This window comes from Rattus norvegicus, chromosome 3 (genome assembly GCF_036323735.1).
Source record: "Rattus norvegicus strain BN/NHsdMcwi chromosome 3, GRCr8, whole genome shotgun sequence".
NCBI lineage: Eukaryota > Metazoa > Chordata > Mammalia > Rodentia > Muridae > Rattus > Rattus norvegicus.
Genome location: NC_086021.1, coordinates 41,861,908 through 41,877,539, shown reverse-complemented (window position 1 = coordinate 41,877,539; position 15,632 = coordinate 41,861,908). Strand labels below are relative to the sequence as shown.

At 40.4% G+C, this 15,632-nt stretch overlaps 1 protein-coding gene across 22 annotated transcripts in view; it reads left to right on the top strand.

Moving 5' to 3' along the window:
- The window catches only part of Strbp (spermatid perinuclear RNA binding protein), a 140,959-nt gene that overhangs the window by 1,515 nt on the left and 123,812 nt on the right, over positions 1-15,632 (top strand). For 8 of the 22 annotated variants that reach the window (XR_591457.4, XR_010064705.1, XR_010064704.1 and 5 more), the window contains exon 1: positions 80-219. The exons of 9 other annotated variants lie outside the window; for them this stretch is intronic. The gene's annotated coding sequence lies outside the window, so the exon portion shown is untranslated. Of the gene's footprint in view, positions 1-79; positions 220-901; positions 8,773-15,632 lie in introns of those variants that run through there. 5 more of the 22 variants (XM_063284715.1, XM_063284724.1, XM_063284713.1 and 2 more) reach the window with 4 other exon arrangements.

Below are 15,632 nucleotides of genomic sequence, written 5' to 3'. Positions count from 1 at the left end.
CGGCCAATGGGAGTACTCGGCGGCGTCACGTGTTCGCCGCCGCCGCCGCCGCCACCGCGGTCGCTGCCGAACCTGAGCTCGGATCCGCGAGCGCCACCAAGGCAGCAGCCGCCGCAGCCGCCGCCGCTGTGCTGAGGAGCCGGAGACGCGGGCGGACGAGGTGGCGGCGGCGGCGGAGCGGGAGCGGGGAGCGGACGCGGGCGGAGCGCGGCGGCGCGGGTAGGCTGCGGAGGGGCCGGCGCCTGCGCGGCGAGCCGTCCCGGGCGGGTGGCGGTTGAGGCGGCGGTTGAGGCAGTTGGCGGAGCCTGCCCGGGCCCCGCATTGTTTGTTGTGCGTCCTTAGCAGCGGTGGCGGCTGCTGAGGCGAGGAGCGCGGCGCAATCCCAGCCCCGCGGCTTGAGTATTGTGGCCGCTGCCGCGGTACCCGGCCGGTTCAGGACTGTGGGCTGCCTTGCTTGCTTTCGGGGTCGGGGTCGCGGGTCCCGGCCCTGAACCTCCCAAGGGCGTGGGCAGCTTGCGGGGCGCGAGCTCTGGGGAGGTGGGAGGGTTCCAGGCTCCGGGCAGGTGCTGGAGGACGTTGCGGGCAAGAGCCGAGGAGAGGCTCGGGGGGCGGGCACAGGGTGTGGGCAGATTTGGGGGAGAAGGGAACGTTGAGGGACCCGGCCCCACGGTGACCAGGGCCTCAAGGGCAGGCCTGGGGGACCCATGGGGGCCTAGGTTGGGCTCGAGAGGGAAGGAGGACGTTCCGTTTTGGGGTTCGGACGAGTGTGTTGGGGGATTTGGGGCGGGTAGGGGCAATAGAGGTGGTGGAGGGAGGGACAAGATGGGCACCTCTAGGCAGAAATGGAAGGAGCAGATGCCCTGGTTAGCGCTGCGTGTGAGGGGCAGGGAATGGGGCAGGCAGCGGGAAGCCACCGGACGCCTGAAGGGAAATGGCGGAGGAGGGGTCCGTAGCTGGGAGTGTGGCGGGCAGGCTGAGCCCCAAAAGAGAGAGGGAAGGAGTGGGGAGGGGGTTCTCTCAAATGGTGGCGGGTGAAATTGAGGGTATTCAGGCAGGAGATGTCTGTGTGTATGCCCAGGACTCCAGGAGTTCCCTAGTGAGTATCTGGCCGGGAGGTATGGAGGGAGACAAGAAGGGGTTGACAAGCTAGGGGGAAAAGGCTTGGTATTTGTCCTGTATTCAGGGGCGAGCAGGATGGAGCTAATCGGAGGGAGGAGTGGTTGACACAGGGACTGAGTTTGAGGGGTTTGGGAGAGAAATGGGGACAAGGAGGTTAGGTGGAGGTATTAGGTTGGGTGGAGAGAGGTGTCAAGGCAGGAGGTGTAGCAGTAAAGGGCAGCAGGAGTGAGTGAAATGGAGGGTGTTTGTGTGAAAAATACTAGTGGGCAACAGCAGACGAGGGAATCTTGCGGTTGCGAGCACCCTGGAAAGGGATGGGGTGTGAGGCAAGATAGTGAGTGGAATGGTAGGCAGAAGGGAGGGAGAGGAAAATGTTTCTGGGAATGGTAGGTAAGGTGTAGGAAAAAATGGAAGTATTCCCAGGGAAGGAGGTGTGGAGAGAAGTTGGGAATGAGGAAGATGGAAGTGGGGTGTGTTTGAAGGGAAATCAGTAGTAGGGTGTAGAGGAAGTGAAGGGAGTAGGCAGGGGACAGAAGGAAGGAAAGAAAGGGTATTTTGTAGTAGAGACTGTAAAGGAATGAATACTGAAGGAAAGGACAGATGAGGTGTAGGGATTCATGGCTGTAACTAGAAGGGACAATTGTATGGAGTTGGTGTGGTGAGTGAAGTAGGTAGGATGACTATGTTTAAAGCAGGAAATGACTGTCAGAGAGGGTTCAGAATGTGTTACCTAAGAGTTCGGAAGATTCAAGGTGTGGAAGTGTGAGGAAAGATTGAATTTTTTAGTTTTGAGATATTAAAAGGGCCAGGCAGTGGTGTGCTGCAGGCCTTTAATTCCAGTGCTTGAGAGGCAGAGGCAGGTAGAGGTCTGAGTTAGAAGCCAACCTTGTGAGTTCTAGGACAACCAGGGCTATACAGAGAAACACTGTATTGAAAAACAAAAACAACAATGAAAAAGGCAAGCAAGCAAACAAACAAAAATTCCCAAAAGACAGTAAAGGGTCCAAAATTATTAGGTTACTGAGAGATAATAAAGGATAGAGTGCAGATGTCCAATGGGAGGAGAAAAAACTAGAGAGGATTACTTTCAGGCTTAGAGGAACTAGAAATTTGGGACAATGGACATAGGATATGGATCCTAGACTAATATTAACAGAGAATAGAGGACATCAATGTCATACAATATTATAAGTTAATTCTTTTAGGATCAAAGAGATGGTGAAACCCTGCTTTTAGTTCCACAAGTGAATGGAAAAGGACTAAGAGAGCTGACCACCCACTTTCTAATTGGGTGGTATGTGGTGTGTATTCACTTAGCTTCAGGGACTGAATAGACAGGTAGGCTATACATCATGAAGAATACACCCAAAAGGTAAAAGGAAATGGAATTGTGAAGCTGCCTGAGAGCAAGTCCCAGAGGCCAGTAACATCAAGAGCTCAGACAGAAAGGGATACCTTGGTATGCAGTGTCTCGGGTACCCAGAAGCTTTCTGGATAGTGGGACAATATTCAGGCATTGGATGATGTAATATCTGAGTCTCATGCTACAGGCTGACAAAAATATGTAAGCTTCTAAAAGTGGCAGAAATAGAGCCTTTAGATTCTAACCTTTAAAATGTTAATAACTGACACTGGATTGTCAGCCTTTTTACCCAGTAATTCAAGTAAATTTCAGCTGAAGCCTTTAGGTTCTTATGTATTTTAGTTTGCTTTGATGGTATATGTAATATTACTTTTAAATGAGAGAAGACACTTCTTGAGTTGGGTGGATGTAAGGCTACCATCAACTTCTCAGGTACATGGGAACTAAACTTTAGGATCTTGAACACAGACACTTCAGTGTCTCCTTTAGTGATCTGTGGCTTATGTTAGAATGTGTGTGTGTGTGTGTGTGTGTGTGTGTGTGTGTGTGTGTGTGAGAGAGAGAGAGAGAGAGAGGGAGAGAGAGAGAGAGAGAGAGAGAGAATGGAGAGAGAATGTGTTACAGGGTGGGAGAGAGAGAAACTGATTGATTCATTGATTGGGAAGATTAAGCAAACTTCCTAGAGACTTTTATAGTAAGCTCTGTTTCCTAGAATCCTGGAAAGTGAATTCCCTTTTGACAGTTGAAATTTCTGCCTTTAGATTTTGCAAAAAAGTAAATTTTATCTGGTTATGAAGTACCTTGAATTGCTATAGTATAGAGTATTACTATGATTTCAAAGAAAAAGTCTGCTTTGGACACTTTATGGGGTGATCCTTTTGTCAGTTGGAAAATATCTTCATGTAGGTATTGTACTTCCAAATAACAAGTTTAAGGGTGAGTGGGAATCTTGCCTAAACGTAACAGGAGAGGAAACAGCTCACCAAACAGCTCACCAAATTTTAAAGAAGAAGAAGGAGGAGAAGGAGAAGAAGGAGAAGGAGAAGAAAGTAGTAGTAGTAGTAGTAGTAGTAGTAGTAGTAGTAGTAGTAGTAGTAGTAGTAGTAGTTAATCGTTTTAAAATCCAGATTTGAAGTGTTTAACATAGGGAGTAATTTTCAGAAGGCATTGTTACAAGATTTTATTTTTGGAGGGAAGTGTATTTTAATATGCCATTGGTCGAAACTCTTGAGATTTGCTGTATGTATAGAATATAATTATAGTGAGCATATCTGCCCTTCCATTGCTCCTTTGCAGGAAATTTGAATAGTAGGATATGAGATAAGTAGAGTAACCTTTGAAAAAATTCTAATATGGCCACTGCTTTTTTCTTTTGTCCCCTTCACCTTTTTTTAGAGCTAGTGACTCATTTTTTATAGCCCAGGATAGCCTTGAAATCCTTATGTCACCAAGGCTGGCCTCAAATTCCAGAAACACCCTCCTGCCTGCTAGGTTACAGACATGAGCCATCACACATGCCACCTTATGGATACGTTTTAAAGTCCACCCTGTTCATTTTATTGGTTTGGGGGGGGGGGACGGTAAGCAATATTTCCTTGCTCATAATACTCAATTCTGAAATAGTATTTTGATGAAATGTATTATTGGGTAAAAAATCTACATCTTGTGATAATTTGTAGATACTTTAAAGAGAGGTTATTTATATTTTGCAGACTAAATAATTGAATTCTGGTTTTATGTTCACTGATGACTTGCTGGACAAGACACTTAATCCTTTTTGTACTTGTTTTTCTTCTAGAAATCTGACTCCTTTTCTACCTTCCAATAGTATTGTTCTGTTTATAGAAAACAAGTTTGTCTGTTTGTTTTTATGTTTTTATTTTTTTAAAAAGACTCCCTGTGTAGTCCTGGCTATCCTGAAACTTAGTACATAGACCTGGCTGGCCTCCATCTCACAGAGATACACTTGCTTCTGCCTCCTGGGTGCTGGGAGATAATATATGTCTTGTGTCACAAGTTTAAGTCTATTTTCGGAAGACTAGACTGCTGTTAATATGAAGATAGGTTGGTTCCTTCCTTCCTCCCACCCTTCTTCCCTCCCTCCCTCCCTCCCTCCCTCCCTCCCTCCCTCCCTCCCTCCCTCCCTTCCTTCCTTCCTTCCTTCCTTCCTTCCTTCCTTCCTGGTGTTTTGAGATAGGGTTTCTCTGTGTAGCCCTGGCTGTTCTGGGACTCATTTTGTAGCCCAGGCTGAGCTTGAACTCACAGACATCTGCCTGCCTCTGCCTCTTGGGATTAAAGTGTGCCCTGCCACTGACTGGCTCCTTTTTTCTTTTACCCATGTGGTCTTTAGATTGGTTAAATATTTAGATTGATCATTAGCCAGGTGAGGTGGCACATTCCTTTACTCCCTGCACTTGGGAGGCAGATCTCTGTGTTAGAGACTAGCTTGATCTAGCTACATACTGAGTTCTAGGGTAACTACCCTGTCTCAAATTTTCTTGTCATTAGATAAGTTTGTTGTGAGGAACTTGGAGGTGAGAATTCCATGCATATCAAGGATGTCTTTTAATTAATTTTTGTCATTGTTGTTCTACTGTGTAGTTACCTTTCCTCCATTACTTTTGCAATTGAATTTACTGTTTATATGAATTCTGCTGAAATTGAAGCATGCTGCAGACACTGAGTTCTAGCATGGTTTTTAGAAGCAGTACTTTGCCAGTTTTAGAGTTTTCTCTTTTTTAAACATTTATTTATTTATTTATTTTTTAAAGATTTATTCATTTATTATATATAAATACACTGTAGCTGTCTTCAGATACACCAGAAGAGGGCATCGGATCTCTTTACAGATGGTTGTGAGCCACCATGTGGTTGCTGGGAATTGAACTCAGGACCTCTGGAAGAGCAGTCAGTGCTCTTAACCACTGAGTCATCTCTCCAGCCCACTTTTTCTTTTTTAAAAAAGTATTTTGTCTTTATTAATTTTAAGTAAGTGTGTGTATCTGTGTCTGTCTGTCTGACTGACTGAGTGTAGGTTGTACAGAGGGGAGGAGAGTTCTGAATCCATTGGAGTTGGAGTTGCATAGTTATGACTGAGTGGGTGCTGGCAAGTGAAGTTGGGTCTATTGAAGGAGCAGTATGTGTTTATCTTACCTGTTGAGCCATCTCTAGCTCCATTTATTGATGGACAGTGTATGTTCTGCTTAAAAGGGAGCAATTTGTAAAAATTTAAAGCCTTTTGAATGTTGTCCTTGGTTTATAAAGAGCCTACTCAGGACTGCCACAGCAAACATGCAGATAGTGAATTGCTTTATTAGACATTAATTTGCTTTGATTGTGGTAATATCTGTCTTTAATAGTAGGTTTACTGTACTAGCTGATCTGTTCATTGGTTTACTGTCTTATGTGGGACTTATTACCTATCTTACTGTTCTTCTGTTTTCATTTGTGTTTTGAAAGATTGGCTTTTTAAAATTAGTTTAGCTATTGAAAGACTTTTTTGACAGGTACATATGATTAACTTTATACTTTAATTTTATGAAACTTTATTTATATGTATTTATACATATAAATTAAATTTACATAATGAAATCAGATTAATAGTGATATAACAATTAAATAAATGGTTTATGCCCAAAGCCTGTTAATTTTAATCTAATTTTTAGTTTTAACCTGACCAAAAAATCTGACTAGTCATTTTCATCCCTAATTTGAATTATTGCTGTACAAGTTCTTTAGGCACACTGTATTTAGGAAGTCCAATTCATGCCCTAAAGAAGACTATATATGTGCAGCTGTATGAAGGAAGAAGCTCTAAATTTTCATTACTTGGTATTCAAGTTCTCTTATTTTTAACATAACAAAAACCATATACACCTGCTTTCTCTAGTTAACTTTAGCACAACTTGAAAGGGTACAGTTGATTTTATCACAGCATTGTGTGATTTTTGTTATTCATTTTCATATGAAAAATGAGAATTCTACAGCAAGTTGTATAATTTCTGAGGTGTTTGGGGTCATGGATAGGATGTAGTTTGTTACAGCACCTTCAGAACTTCTTGTTTGCGTTTCCCAGAAGCTAAGCTTTGCACAGTGCAGTTGGGCAAATCAGAAATTTGTTTACGAATTTAACCAACCTAGACCTTTTGACATGCTAACTAGTTATTGTCCTAAAGGAGGAGCATGCCTCCCTGCCCCCCAGTGCCTGTTTTAGAATGCTGTTATTAAGCTTTCTTTGCTGGTTTGATTCAGAAAGCATGTAGGTTCTAAAGCATGTTTTGTGCCAGACCTAAAATTTCTTAGGACTCAATAATACTATGTTGAGCAAAGAATACTATATTTTCCTACATAGATTGGTCGTGAAAACTATAGCTTATGAATTGGGCTGTGGTGGTGCTTGCCTTTGGAGGCTGATGCAGGAGAATCTTTGAGTTTGAGGGCAACCTGGTCTACAGAGCAAGTTCCAGGACAGCCAGGGCTACACAGAGAAATTCTGTCTCAAAAAAAACAAAAACAAAAACAAAAAAAGGGGGGGAGTTCACCCCCCCCCAAAAAAACCCCACAAAATAAAAAACAAAACACTAACTATAGCTTGTCACTTTGGTTATGTTTTACTGAAAAAGTTCATTTTACAGTAAGTGGAGGCAGTCATTTAAAAAAGGTTAGTGTGTGTGTGTGTGTGTGTGTGTGTGTGTGTGTGTGTGTGTGTGTGTATGGTGTGTGATTGTACTACAGTGGTGTGTTGAGATCAGAGGACTGACAGCTTGTGGGGGTTTCTTTTTTTTTCCTACTATGCTGAGGCTGAGGCTTTCAGGACATCTGGAGGCAAGGAGGACCCTTTACCTGATGAACCATCTCCCTAGCCATTTTTTTTTTTTTTTTTTAAATTTGGGGAGACAAGGTCTCATTCTAGCAAATCTGGACCTCACTGTGTAACCTTGATAATTCAGGGTAGCCTTGAATAATCCTGCCTCAGCCTCCTGAGTGCTAGATTTATAGGAATTGAACTACCGAATCTAAGTTTTTGATTTTTGTTTTTAGGAGACAAAGTCTTGCTTTTAGGCTGGCCTTGAAGCTGGTTTCTCCTGCCTCAGCTTCTCAAGAAGTCATTGTAGTAGTGCAGGCTTGCTACCTTCCCTGCTAGCAGGTGTTCATTTGTACTTGTGTCTTTTTACTTGTGTCTGTAGTTCAAATAATTTTGAAGCTCATCAATCATTGCACTGACTTACTGGCTTTTGTGCAGCTTAGTCCATTCACATTTTAGCTTTTTGAGGTTTTAGATATTGAATAGCTCTTGAATATCTCTGGGTAACTAATTTTCAGTTTGCAAAGCTAGTGAACTAAAGGGAAAGATGGTGTAACTTTTGTGTAAGCTAGCACTAGGGAGAATAAACAGTGTAAGTCATCAGTGTGCATTTCCAGCTTTTGTGAACTGTGAGGTCAAGGTTAGCATGGATGAGTAGATATCACATGTATTAATAAGGAAGACTCTAAAATGGTGTTTTATTTGCTAGCTTTTTGATAAACATAGAATTATACAAAATCAGCTATGTTATAGATTTCATATCAAAAATTGGAAAACATCCTCTAGTTTACAGCTAGAGTGGAGATTAAAGAAGATACTTGTTGGGAAGGTAGAGAAAGCTCAACTTTTAAGAGTAGTTGTTCTGCAGAGAGAGGATCCAGGCTTAGTTCCCAGCACCCAAATGATGGTTGCCATCTGAAATGCTAGTTCCTGGGGAATCCAGTAAGCTGTTTTTTGAACAGCTTAGGCACACTTTGAGGGCACTGGGCACACATGTGGAACATATATACATGTAGGAAAAACGCCAAGACACATAAAATAAAAATAAAGTCTAAAAATAAAAAAAAATTATTACAAGTTAAGAAACATATAATGTTTTTAGTTTTTAGTTTTTTTTCAAGACAGGGTTTTATTATGTAACTGACTCAGTTATTATATTATTATGAACTCACTATTTAGACCAACTAGCCTGGCCTCAGATTTAGAGATTTGCCTGCCTTTGCCCCAAGTGCTGGGATTAAAGGTGAGTGCTACCACCATCTGGCTATAATGTTTGCTTTTAAAGGAAAAATTAGGCACAATATGAGTTAAGGTCTGAGAAGCAAACTGGGGGCCTCTGGAAGAGTAGCAAGCCACTAACTACTGAGCTGTCTCTCCAACCTCCAAGTTTAATTTTTATTTTACCTAGTAGCAGCATTTGTCATGGTCGATACCTTGCCTGTGGAAGAGGCTTTGGAATTGAACCAGCATCCTCTGAGAGAAGCCAGTGAGTGCTCTTAACCATTGAACCATCTCTTTAGCCTCTTTCTTATCTCATGGTTTTAAATGCTGAACTTTTCTTTAGCTTGGAACGCTGGGCTTATAAGCTCACTGTCAGTGTGATATTTCTCACTTACGTGCCTTTTGTTTTTCTCCTCTTCTTCCAGACGGTTTCTCTGTGTAGCCCTGACTTTCCTGGAACTGGAACTCACAGAGATCAAGAGTGCTGGGAATAAAGAGAATGTCCTACCACTGCTTACTTAATGCTTTATTGACATCTTAAAGTGAATTTTTCTCAGAAAAATTTTCAACTTTTGCCCAATCTTTTTTTTTTTTTTCTTTCCTTTTTTTTCAGAGCTGGGGACCGAACCCAGGGCCTTGCGCGTGCAAGGCAAGCGCTCTACCGCTGAGCTAAATCCCCAACCCCCTTGCCCAATCTTTTTAAAATATATTAATAGGCTGTAAGTCTAGCTAATTGATTTTGAAAGTGTCTAGTTACCCAAGCGGTCAGTGGTTCAACTTGTTTCACCAAGTTTGCTCCAAACTTGCTCCATAGGGTAAAAACAGTTCATATATTTTCAGTGGCTGGATATAACTCTGAACTCTCCTTTATTTACTACTGCTTCACTGGGTATAGATATCTAAGTAGTGTCTATCTGAATTGACATCAGATGATGAAAATCCTTGACTACTTTGTCAATATGAAGGTACTGCCTATTTAAATTAAAAGGTTTAAATGATAGGCTGTATTTCTTTTAAACTAAAAAAAATTAAAAATTTACACTTATTTATGTATGCGTGCATACGTATGGGTACCCTTAAGCATGGTGTGCATATAGAAGCTGGAGGACATACTAATCTATTCTTTGCTTCTACTATGTGGGTCCTGGGGATGGAGCGCAGGAACTTAGGTCTTCAGGCTTGGTGGCAATACTTTTATGTGCTGAGCAATCTCCCCTTTTAAAATCCCTTAGGACTTAGAATCACACTGGGAGAGATTAGGCCATCTAACCTAATTAATGGTAGTTAGGGTGTTAGTTGCCAAAACATTTCTAGAACTATACTTAAAACACACGGGAAGATATCAGGATTTAGCTTTTGCTTTAAATACATTTAAGAACAGAGTAAGATTCTTTTAGACTTCTGTTTATTTGAGTTTTGTAGCAGGAAATGTTTATAAAAATGGATTTGTTTTGCAAAAGAATATAGATTAATAAGTACACTTAAAATATATAAGCTAAATGGTGCCTTCTAGTTAATGCATTTTTAAATAGTAGGAAAAAGGCGGGGGTTGGGGATTTAGCTCAGTGGTAGAGCGCTTGCCTAGCAAGCACAAGGCCCTGGGTTCGGCCCAGCTCCGAAAAAAAAAGAAAAAAAAAAAAAAAAAAAAAGGAAAAAGGCATTATTGAGTTTATTAGTTGAACACTTGCATCAGAGGGGTGACCTTGATCTTATTGCATGATTCATTTCTCTCTTAAACCTTTTTCTTTGTGAGAACTTTTAAAGCCTTCTTTGTTTGATAAGGTTAAGATAACTCTTCCAAAGTCAAATACCAAGCTAATGGCGGAATAGAGGCAAGATGTAGATTGTCCTATTGTGCTCTTCCTTCCTTCCCTTTTTTTTCCTTCTTCCCCAGGGTTTCACTTATGTAGTCATGGCTGGTCTCAAATTTATGATACTCTGGAGGCCTTTTTTTCCAAATGCTAGGTAGGATTACAGGTGTGGCTCACATAAACAATGGATTTCTTGGTCTTCAATTAAGCATGCTCCAGGCTTACCTTTCTCAAGCTTCTGATTTACAAATACAACCCAGGAGTGTTCTTTTCTTGAAACCTCTCCTACTTTCAGGAGTTTTTACTTTTATTTTATTTAGTCTATTTTCTTTGTTTTAAAAAAGAAAAAAGTTGGAAACAAAGACATTTGGAATAGAAAATCCTCAATGATTAGTTCATTAGCACCAATAATGTTGAAAAGCAATAAATAGTTTTCATGAAAAGTCATTTAAAGTTGACACATATCTAGTGTATTCACAAGGCCAAGCACACTTTATGTAATGTAGTTTGAAAACATGAAAACATGTTTATCATTTTAAGGTAAGAAAACATTAAATAGTTTAAACCATTAGACTTATTCAAAAAAAAAAAAAAAGAAAAAGAAAAAGAAAGAAAAAGCTGGGTTTGTAAATCCCAGCGCATTACAGGCAGATGCAGGTGGATTTCTTGAGTTCAAGGTTAATCTGGACTGTATAGTATGCTCAGGCTAGCCAGGGCTACATAATGAGATCCTATTTCAAACATGAAACAAAACCAAGGAAGTAAACAAACAAATCTTGCAAAGTAAAGGTGACTGTTGTATTGTTTTGTATTAGAGATGACCCATTTTTGATGCTTTACTGCTAATGTCTGATGCTTTTTTTGGTTCTTTTTTTCGGAGCTGGGGACCGAACCCAGGTCCTTGCGCTTCCTAGGCAAGCGCTCTACCACTGAGCTAAATCCCCAACCCCATGTCTGATGCTTTTAAGGAGTAAAAATCTTCTATTTGCCACTTAATAGTGAATGTATTATTGTAAAAATTTTTTTATAGAAGTCAGTTATATTAATACCGGTAGCAGATAAGCATTGTGCATTTCTCAGTCTTTACTCTTTCAGAATGATTGCTGTTTCCCAGAGGAGAAAAGTAAAGCTTCAATAACTCCTGATTGATTTAATTTTATAATTCAAATCCATATGAATTTGCTTCAAAAAGTTGAATCTCTTTACTAAATTTGGGAGTGAGATGGCAAAACCGAAAAAAGGAGGAGTCATCTTGTATGGGGTATTAAGTAGTGTCTTAGTAAAATGGTGTATTTGCCTTAGGAGCTTCTCAGTCCAGGAGGGAAAACAATATAGGAAACAGCTGTTGGAACTCTTATTGGTCATTAATATAGAAATAAGAAATTTGTAGTGTAGTGTCTGACGTTTGTTTGCAGACATTCTCCACCTTGCCCCATTTATGTGACTCTTATTTAAATTATAAACAAGTGGATTTATAGACAGATTGCTTAGAGTAGATGTACTAGCATTGGAACTTGTTTTCAGATTTAAGATTATTTATTTACATGTGGGTAGGCTGGAGGACAGACAGCCTCAGATAGAATTAAGAGATTTATCAGGATCTCTGGAAGAGCAGTCGGTGCTCTTAACCACTGAGCCATCTTTCCAGCCCTCTTTTCTTAACAGTAGCTTTGTAACATTCTTTTTGTTTATTTGCTTATTTAAATGGTATGTTTCTTAGTGTCTCACTATGTTTCCCTGATTGGTCTGTAACTTGCTGTATAGGTCATGTTAGCCTTGAACTCAGAGAGATCCACCTGCCTCTGCCACCTAAGTGTTGGAATTAAAGGTGTAATCCACTATGCCAAATTGTAAATTGGATTTTTGAGGCAGGGTCAAGATTGGTCTTAGAGTTGTGGCGATTCCCCTGCCTCATCTACTGTAGTTCTAGGATTACAGATGTTAGTTGCTATGCCCAGCTTTGACCTTTCACCAATCCCCCCAGGACCAGGGTTTCACTGTGTAGTCTTGGCTGTTCTAGAACTCTCTACAGACAGGCTGACCTTAAATGGAGAAATCTGCAGCTGTTAGAGACAGAAGCCTCAATTTTGGTAGTTTAGACAAGATCAGTATTGCATAAACTAGTAAAACTTTACCTGGACAGTGTCTTCGTCCTCCTTCCCTCCTTTTTTCCCCTCTTTTTTGTTGTTGTTATGGAAGTGTCATTGTGTCAGTTTCACAGTTTCCTGCAGCTTACCCTCCTTTTCTCAGAAATGCTTGGTAAATGTCTCCATGTCTACACTGATAATTGTACATTTACTTCAAAGGGTAAGTGGTGTTAAACAAGCTAATGAGGAGGCATTTGCCCCTTAGAATAAATCCTGTATATAGGTAGGTGATAACTGTATCATGCTGATGGTGTTTACCATCCTTAGAGATGTCAGCTGTACGGATGCCCAGACCCCCACCTCTCCTTTTTTGAAATAATTTGTTTCATTTTATGTTTTTCCTGAATGTATTTATATATATACCATGTTTGTGTGTACAGAGGCCTGAAGAGGGTGTCAAGACCCCTGGAACTGGAGTTACATACAATTGTTTGCTCCTAACCCTGGATGTCTGTAAGAATAGCTAGTGATTTTTTTTTTTTAATTTTAAAAAGATTTATTTATTTTATGTGAGTACACTGTTGGTCTCTTCAGACACACCAGAAGTGGGCACCAGGTTGTGAGCCACCATGTGGTTGCTGGGACTTGAACTCTGGACCTCTGGAAGAGTAGTCTTTGCTCTTAACCACTGAGCATCTCTCCATAGTTAGTGATTTTAACAGTGATTTGAGCCATCTCTCCAGCTCCAAGGATACCCAATCTTATGTAAAAGAAGGATAGTCTGGCTGTTTGGAATGAATGAAAAGTGTATACTTCATGCTTATCTATTTTATGATAATGACTAATGATAAACCATGGAAAGCTATATCCTAGTCTATTAATTTTCTCATTAATATTTTTATAAGTTTTTATTTATTTAGTTCAGCAAAACATACCAAAGGTTGTTTTATAACTGGGGTTGAGGTTATGAGGAATCACTCTTAAGAATTTTAGCTGTGGGGGTTGGGGATTTAGCTCAGCGGTAGAGCGCTTGCCTAGCATGCGCAAGGCCCTGGGTTCGGTCCCCAGCTCCGGAAAAAAAAAAGAACAAAAGAAAAAAGAAAAAAGAAAAAAGAAAAAAAAAGAATTTTAGCTGTGGAGGGAACTTGGGAGATTACAGGACTAACCCTCTTATCTTGTTGATGAGCAAGCTGGCTCAGAGAAGTTGTGGGTTGGTCAAGGACATAGAAAGTAAGTGAAGGTCTGATTTCTAGAATCTGTACTGATTTTAGGACAATGAAGGTAACTGGTAAAAGTAGAGAGCCCTGAAGTCTAGTGTCACACAGACTGGATTTTAAGTCCAGATTCCACTGCTTATTTCCTGTGGCCTTTGGCAAGTAAATCTGAGTCTGTTTCCTGCTCTGTGCTACTTTGTGGGGTCCTGAAAATGAAGGGATAATGTAAATATAGCACAGTGCCAGGCAGGCATTTGATCAGAACTCAGTAAATGCTTTCTGGTCTGTGTGTGTGTGTGTGTGTGTGTGTGTGTGTGTGTGTGTGTGTGTGTGTGTGTGTATGTATATGTGTTTTGATTACTTAGAACAGGTCATATGGCTAAGTGATTGTTATCTTTATGAAATAGGATCGATGACAATGCTTTTATGTCAAAGCCCTTCACTGAAAATTGAAGTTGTTAGTTGGAGGAGGACACTGAAAAATGGTCAAATATTTATCACTTGCTCACAAATTGTATGGTATCAACATATCTGTCTGTCTTCCTTAAGTTTTTTTTTGGATACGGTTTCTGAATAGCTTTTGCTGTGCTAGTGTCCTAGAACTAGCTCTGTAGACCAGGCTGTCCTCAAACCCACAGAGATCTGCCTCCAAAGTGCTGGGATTAAAGTTGTGCATCATTACTACCTGGCTGACATAGTCATTTTGTGTGTGTGTGTTTAAAAATTTAATTTATTTTAAATTATTTTATTTATATTTTTGGAGACAGAGTTACTGTATAACTGTCCTGGAACTTGATATGTAGACCAAGCTGACCTTGAACTTATAGAGATCTGATTCTTCTCATGTACTACCATGTCTGGATTCACACTTTTTTTGGACCCTTTTATACTCTTAAAAAGTTGAGGATCTTACACATCTTTTGTTTATATGTGTTACTATTTATTGATATCTAGAAAGTATATACTGGAAATTATTTTCATTTTATTAAATGAATAATTGAAAAAATTGTGTGTGCTTAGTGCTTGCATGTACTAATATGTCTGTGGAGGCTGTTGGATCCCCAATAACTAAAGTTATAGACAGTTGTGAGCATCCTGATAAGAGTACTGGGATCCAAATTTAGGTCCTCATAGTTGCAGTGAACACTCTAAATTACTGAGCTCTTTTGTTTTACTAATTTAAAAAATGCCATCGATGGTGGGTGGCAGCAGCTGAGGTGACTGCATTGAGGTGACTGCAAAAAAAAAAAAAAAAAAAAAGACAACCTAGAAGAAAATTGAGTGAGAAAAGTAGCTATTGATTTTTACATTTTAATTTAGTATAGCTTAATAGAAAATCTTTGTGTTTATTCTATTTTGGTTGAAGTATGTGAAAATGAACAATTTACCTCACGCAAATTGGTAGCTAGAAAAGGGTAGTTTCTCAGATGATTCTTAGATATTTTAATACTATCTAGTATTTGACAGATAGTAGGCTTTTAATATTTATTTAAAAAAATGTACGTATATGACCCTTCAAGATCATGTCCACCGTGTACATGTATATGTCCACAGAAGCCACAAGAGGGCATTGGATCCCCTGGAACTGGAGTTAATAGGCAGTTGTGAACCAACATGTTGGTACTGGGAACTGAACTTAGGTCCTCTGTAATGGTCAATGATCTTCACAGCTGAGCCCAGGCCTTAGGGTTTTATATTATTCATTTACATGTATATATGTGTATATATGTGCATGTGTCTAAGGTTAGCCTAAAATCAAAAGGACTTATTCTCACAAATTAAACAAACCATTACAATAAAGTACATAAAGAAGCATTTCAGGTGTAGTGTTCTTTTTTATCTGCATGGGGAAAAGGCAGCAGTGACAGAACCGTGGTGGAGTTACAAGTAGTAGTAAAGCTGCCTGATGTAGCTGCCATTACAGATGGTTGTGAGTCACCATGTGGTTGCTGGGAGTTGAATTCAGGACCTCTGGAAGAGCAATAAGGACTCTTAACCACTGAGCCATCTCTC